The following is an 8213-nucleotide window of genomic DNA, read 5'->3' on the forward strand; positions in this document are numbered from 1 at the left end:
TTACTACCACCTTTAGTTTTCACATCTCTTCACCTAAGAGTAGAACAGTCCTTAGCAGTTGACACTTTGCCCCCTCCATAAGGATCAGTAACCCTGTGGAAACGGCTTTCTAACTGGACTGCTACAAGTGCAACAGAAGGAAGCTCCTGTGGAGAATGTGAAGACGTGTTCTCTTCTGACCTTCTTTCTGTCCAGCGTATCTCAAGATCTGACGATTACTTTACAACTTTATCCATTGACAAATCTTTATTGCCGTTGCTTACTTTTTGGATATAGTTTTTAAATGTGATGCCTCTTTTCCAGTAGCTCAAAGGTATCAAATAACAAATGAAACAATTGCTGTGATTTTATGCTGTGTTAGAATTAAGTATTTCACACATTTATCACAGGTTTTATTTGGCACTTCTTAAAAAGCCATTATAAGCATAACTTGAAGAGCTAGAATCTATGTACTCCAACTCATTATGATCCATCGCCCAAACCTCAGCCTGTTTTAAAATCTGCAGTAAAAAGCTTTGCTTATATGGCCCAGGGTGTCACATGCAATAGTTCTTCCATAATTAAGGCGTTTCACCTATAAAAAATCCTTAAATTTGTCGTGCATATTTACATTGTATATCTAGGATTTATGTCACAACTGTGTCCTCGCCAATTACAGTTAAAGAAAATACCCATTATAGCTCAATGTAATTTAACCATAATAAACACAATACCTCAATAAGAACTAGCGATTCTGGCTTAATTATCCCTAGATTCATGATGAAAAGAGATTAACAATTATGTATGTTTAAGTATTTCAAATCAATCATAAATGTGTATTTATTATAAGACAAAAAGAAACATAACAATCCAAATTATCATTTATTCATATTGTGATGAATTCTCTCACTCACAATTCATTGCCCCTTTTAAAATAGACCCAGGACACAGAAATGGAATTGATTTAAGCGCTAATGTGCACTTTTAATAAACACCAATCAAATAAATTAAACAAAACAAACACCTAGCTCCTTCTTGGAGCACTAACTATACAGTCCGGAACCTAACTCAACCAGGACAGTTAAGCTGTTTACCTGTAACTCAAACGGTTTAACACAGCACTTTACCTTGACTGCTTGGAAGCAGACCGCAACTTCTACCTCTCTACACTCAGCAGTAACAGCCTAGAACAGGCTGGCTGACTCTCTTAAATACCCTGCACCTGGCTCCAATTTACAATTAGCACCAGGTGCAGGGGATTATCTAAACAATAAAACAATTAAACAATTAGTCAGTATACCCAAAAGTGCATTCCCACATGTTTTTAGCAAGGAAGGATTTTAACCCCCTCCCCGCTACAATATTCTCAAAGGAAGAAGAATAAAGGTTAGTCTTCATAGTTAAAAAAACATATGTATAAAGAAGAAACTAATTAAATCATTCAAGGAAAAGTAATGCTATGATATGGAGGATTTAAAACAGAATTACAAATTGTGGTGAAAAGTGAAAAGAAACACATGAGAACCCCAGGAGAATGTACCCGTGACCATAAGGATTTTGTTGTTGAAGACAGCAGTGGAAAGAAGCTACAACTTCAGTGTACAAGGACTGTCCACTTACATATTGTGACAGAAGAAACCATCCAAGCATTTTTGAAAGTAACTGAAAAAAATAATTTCACAGACTAAATAAAAAGTGAAATCGAGGAAAAAAATAAAAAAATAAATAAAATAGCTAAAAATGAGCTCTGAAAAATGAAATAGATAAAAACCGAAAAACAGAAAACCTACATACCGGTGTATGGAATAGCTTGATTGTAGCATATTTCACCGAGCATCTTGTTTCTGGTAGGTTTTGGTAATTTAATTTCCTTTATGTAATAGTCGGGGCACCACTATCTGCTCCCAATAATAGATTTTCAAATGGCTTCAAGGTATTTTAATCTTAGTACTTTTTCTATCATGCATCAAAGTTGAAATTATAAATCTTGAATTCATGTATATTTTATAGAAAGCCACAGAGTGCATACATGAGTGGACAATATAAAAATTCTGCCTTTGAGCACAGTGTGATAAAGAATAAAGTCTAGCATAAGTAGCTTAAAAAAGAGATGAGGAATGTAGGAAATAGCTTTGAACAAGTTGTCTGGCAGCTTCTTTTGAAAACAGCAAGTAAAAGTGTCCACAGAAGACATGTTTTAATCATAAAAAGTATTTTGAAAATAGTGACTTTCATTAAGTTCATGACTGTTTCACAAATGGTATAAAGACTGAGACACATTTCATGCACCATATTTCTGAAATGAATAGTTTTATACTGAGATAAAGAATCAAATAAGCCTTTGCAAGCAAGAAGCAATCACTGTGTCTATAAACAGCTTCCAGGGTAAAAAGCCACCAGTACTGTGCAAGTCCTAATTTACTGTCACTGCTGTTCCATTTCCTGTTATTTATTTGGTCACCAATCAATTGCATGGAAAGAGATACATAAAGAGTATTAAGCAAATGTTTCAATCCTACTATTCATAGCATATTGTATGTGGAAAATAAGTCAAGGATCATGAATGGTTACAAAGTCTGTAATCTCGTCTGTAAAAAAACAGAAAAATTACAGCTTTTAACTTGTTCTCAGGCTGATATTTTTTCACCCCTTGCATGAAGATAAAGATTGTACAGTTAGAAAGCACAGGTTAGAAGCTTTCTAATAATGTATGACAATATTTATTAACAGGATATTAAATCAGGAATGTGCATTTCATGTTCATTATTAGCAAATCCACTTTTGAAAGCCCTGAATTATAAATCAATATTAATCATCTATAATTTAAAAACCTAGGATTTCTGAAATATCTAGACATATCTTGTAAATTAACTGTAATTTGATCAGTTATTTAATTCCTATAGCTACATGTATACAACAGACATACAGCATCAAAGAAACAGGATTTGTGAGAGTTTGTCCTGTATGTTCAACATTTTACTCAACATCTGCCACGAGACTCGTTCCAAATGTTTGTTTAAAATGAAAGTAGTTGCTAAGGTTTGGAAAGAAGGATAAACATGATGGAACATTGGAATATTTATTATATCTATAGATATACTATATATATATATATATATATATATATATATATATATATATATATATATATATATATATATATATATATATATATATATATATATATATATATATATATATATATATATATATATATATATATATATTATATATAATATATATATATATATATATATATATATATTTGTCACACATCCAAGGCAGGCTATACCAGAGCAGAGGCTCAATAAATTCACACATTGAGCTGGCAGTAGTGAATAGTTGTAATAATGGAGACATCTGAGACTTATTTCCTGGCGATCTACAGTACTCTAAAAGCATCTAGAATTCTAAGGAATATTGTCTGTATTTTTCCCTTTGGATAGCTTTTTCTGTGGCAGTTTGTATTTCAAGTGCTTCAGTGACAACACCAGATTTAATTATATCATCTTTGTATGCATGATGTATGACTTTGATTGATTTGACCAAATATTGTCTAAGCTGCACTTTATTTTTTTTTTATCACAGTGTAGCGATACGGTTGATGCTTAATCAACATGTACTTCTTCAGAAATGTTTATCACATATTGGTTATTAGCAGTAAAACCATACATTTTTCAAAGCTTCCTTTCCTGGTCATTGTATCGTCCCTTTATACAAGTTGTGATTGACTACAGCACCATCTCTTGAAGACTAGGCATCCACCTCTGCATACTACCTTATTCACTGCCCCTCTTTCCTCTTACTACAGATGGAACTTCTGGGTCCTTTAGTTACTTTTCCTACTTCTCCTTTGTCCTTGCATGTAGCATTGCCTCCTATCTTCATGTACCTCCATCATGGAAACCACTTCTACGGACAAGCTTGGCAACCTTGTATCAGCTCCTGATACTTCTGGACCTGTTCCTCAAGGCCTTTCTCCTTATGAAATGTGACTTGAATAAGGAGAGGGTTTCTTCTAGATCTTGCCCACAAGATGGCATCTGATGCCAGTGTTGTTCTAGTCAGGTAGTTAAAATATGAGACAATGAAAATTATTACTTCTTAACAAGATTAATATGTTTTATATAAAAAAAAAAAATATAGAGGGGTCCTCTAATGTATTTGGATTAGAAAAATAAACTGTAGCAAGGTAGTATCATAGTAACTGTCAATCAAAACACAAATTTGCAAACCAGAGCTAACAGAATGAGAAGGGTGTTTCTGCATACCGGAAGTTCCAGCTCCATAGTCGTGCATGCGCAGTTGCTAAGTTACGTCATGATTCTACGCTACAGCCCGGACACATGATAACGGTGATCACCTGATTTGTATTGTGAACATGTGCAATGTTATTGTTTAACATAGAAGGTTGTACCCATATTGAGTTGGTAGAGTGAAGTGAAGAGAGATCAGCAAGTGACAAATGTTTATATAACAAAGAAAGAAATGTATATTTGATCATAGCTATTGTTTTGCTTAAAATGATATATGCATTTAACTACCAAAACATTGTTTTTTTGGTTACTTAACAGACTTAAATATACATCAACGCCCTGTTAATCACGTTGCTACGTTCGAATTTATCTCGGTATGACTTGAATTAAAATACAAAACATCACTTTTAAAAAATCTATTTATATCCACTAATAGTAATAATGTTTAGTTTAATTAAGTTTATGCACAGAAGTATTATTAAAATGTATTTGTTGTATGGTTAAAATTCTGGTACATAATGCACAGTGTTAGTACGGATGCAATGTTTACATTTTTTTATTGGAAAATTAAACTTTTTTCCCCATGAAATTATAAGTATGAGTGCAGTGATTTAATATTTTTATGTTGGACATGAAATTTTCAAATGGGTGAACTGAAGCCCACATTTGTGGAACTATTAGGTTGTGTAGTAATGTTTAATTGTAACAGCTTTTGTGTAACTACAGTTAAGGTTCTTACTTAAGCGTAACAAACTCTCTTATTTCAGTTACATATTACTGTGTTGAAGGCAGGAGAGCTGCTCACAATGTTGTCAGTTGTATCATTGTTCTTTTTCTAAGCTGTCTATATATAAGTAATGTGACCATATGGCTCTGTGTTCAATGGCTTTTCAACTCACAACCCAATGTGTTCTGTAAGCGTACTCCTGCTTCTCTTAAAGGCAAGAATGGTACCCGAGACAGGTAAAGTGTACCAGAATGCATCAGGTTGTGAGTTGAAAAGCCTGAACTGTCCCAGACTGTCCTGCTGAACACGGAGCCATATGGTCACCTTATATATAAGCCAAGGGACCAATATAGCGGAAGGCGGCACTTGGAGGTATATCTTAAATAGGCAGTACAGTATGAAGGGTTGCTTCATGTTTAAAGTTTTTATTTTTTCAAATATAATTTTTTTTTATGCTTTCGTCTTAGAAAATAAGTAGAGTTGTAGTCTCGATTGTTCTAAAGAGACATTAATCTGGTTCAAATATTTATATTTTAATTTTTTTTTTATTTTTTTTTTTTTTTTTTTTTTTTAAATTTAGATATATATATATATATATATATATATATATATATATATATATATATATATATATATATATATATATATACATTACACACACACACACACAGGGCTAGAAGTTAACTTTTTAATGCAGCAGTGAGGATTTGCTACCTGCCTGGAAACTAGGTAGCACAGTCGTCTTATTCTGTTGAAGTTTATTCGACTAATAATTATACCTAGTGTTCTAAATAGACTTAATATCCCAAACTATCACATAGTGGGTCCATATTTATTGAAATCACCTTGTGCGCAACTAAGTAATGGAACTAATACAATTCCTTGTCGAAATGTATTTTGTTTTACTTTTAAGTTATAAAAGAATGCAACCATATTTGTCATCTAAGCATTTGATATGCCATCAGTACGGTTAACCAGCTTATGTTTCATCAGTGCAAATTAAGTGGCATGAAATTATCTTCTTATCTGTCTTCATTTACTGACTGAGATTTCGGAAACTAACAAATCATACACACCTATAAAGCGATTAAAATGACCTTATATAGTATATGACCTTATATAGTATTAGGTTTAACCACAACCAAGCTGATTTGAAAATGAAAGCTAATTCCAGCATGGTACTAATATATTAAAAGTTCATAAATATTTATGCCCTGCCTTTTCACTGCATTTTCAAATGCTGTACAATTTTGAAGAAATTAACTAAGTAATAAAAGAATAAGGGATATCAACCAAGGTTAAAAAAGCAAAAAACAAAACAGTGACATTAGCTATGTGTGTAAGTTATAGTTTGATGCTAATTATATATATATATATATATATATATATATATATATATATATATATATATATATATATATATATTTATATATAGTGATTGATTGTAGCATCAGAGTGGGTCATAATATCATTATTCTAAATACTGAACAAGTGGTTTATCTTCTCCAGTGCTGAATAAATCCTGTGGTGCCGGCAGTGTCTTTCAAAAGGTAAAGCCAGATGGTTTTGAATGCCTTGACAATACTAAGAGAGAACAGGACACCTCATAAATCCAGTCGACAGGGGGCAAAACAGTGGACCAATTGAGAACAATGGGCCGTCTCGGCACGAGAACAGCCAATGGGAAACACCCCATGTGAATCGATGAACAACGGAGCTGATGGGAGAAAGGGCTTCTTGAGGGAAATCTACTTTGTCATAGAAGAGTAGGGGCATACTGGAGAGTCGATTTTTGATAGTTGAATAAAGTGTCTTGATGTTTTTTCAACCCTTTGAGCACAGAAGGTTGCAAATGTTGTCCAGCCGGTAGTGTAGGATGATTTAGTAGCAAGAGCTAGAGCCGTGGCCATGATGTTGGAGCTGTGGAGTTTCAAGACGGGATGGGGACACCGAAGGGACCAGTTGCTGAAATCGGGATACCTATGTATGAGAAAGATCATCAGCAGCGTTACAATGAGGACAAGGAAGGTGACGGGCTTGAATTATAAAATTGTGAGAGACTGAGATCCAGATTAGACGTTGAAGCATTTGCATAATAAGGGGGGGGGTGGCAGGAAATGGCACTGTGGTGATGTCAGGTCAGAAGGAGGAACTGAAAACACACATAGGCAGGTACTGCAGTTCAAAAAGACGCAGCGTGCGTCGTTTTATTTTTAACAAAAAAAATAAATAAAATATTTAAACAAAAACAAAACACTGCTCACAGAGCACAAAATAAAATATTTAAACAAAATAAAGTCACAAACACAAACAATAACAAATATAGGTCAGGCTGCGTCAATCACCTTCAATGTTCCTATATCTTTTTAAATTCCTACCTTCTTTCTTCTCTCTCCGCTCTCCACTCTCCCTCCGAACTCCCACACCGAGCAGGGAGAGCTGCAGGCTTAAATACCGTGGCCGAAGGGTTTAACTAGTTTGTAATTATTTTATTACCCCTTGGCCACAATCTGAACGAGTTTATTAATTAACTGCCAGCTAGTTTAACAACGCACTAGCCGACAGCCACAAGGTTTTAAATTATCAACTGGCAAAGGACGGGCTGTCAATCTCGTCTCTGCCAGAACAAAAATTAAAACAAAACAATAACAAAACAAATGCACGGCTACGCTGTCATAAATACAATACATAATAAATTCAAATAAATAAATTATAATACAAAACACAAAATAAACTGCACAGGGGCAGAGGGGGGGAAACCCCGTTCTAAAAATAAACACTGTACAGGGCTGCTTGCCCTCTTACAGAGGGCCTTTAAGGGGGGAAATGACCGTTAGGGCCTTGTGTGCTGCACACAAGGTGGGGATAAGTGGCAGGCAAGAGCCTTGCACATAAATAGGGGGCAGGGCTAAGCCCTGCAAGAAATGTATTATTTAATACATATTGATGGTTGATTTAAATGTGTGGGGTTTAAGAGCAGGTGATTTAATATATTGATTTGTGTGTATTTAAAACAGAATGTTTTATTGTTATTAGTATGAGTTGTTATAGTTTAATGTAGTCTGGGCGGGGAGATGTTTGCAGCTCATCTCTGCCAGACTACATCTCATGAGAAATTGTGGTCGGCAGCAAATTAATTATTAACAGATTGTCTGTAAACCATGCATGCACAAAAGTCTCATGCAGAATGTGGTAATCTCCAGATTGATTATGTGTTTGACAATCTGGAGATGGCCAATGTATAAAAACCT

This window comes from Polyodon spathula, chromosome 5 (genome assembly GCF_017654505.1).
Source record: "Polyodon spathula isolate WHYD16114869_AA chromosome 5, ASM1765450v1, whole genome shotgun sequence".
NCBI lineage: Eukaryota > Metazoa > Chordata > Actinopteri > Acipenseriformes > Polyodontidae > Polyodon > Polyodon spathula.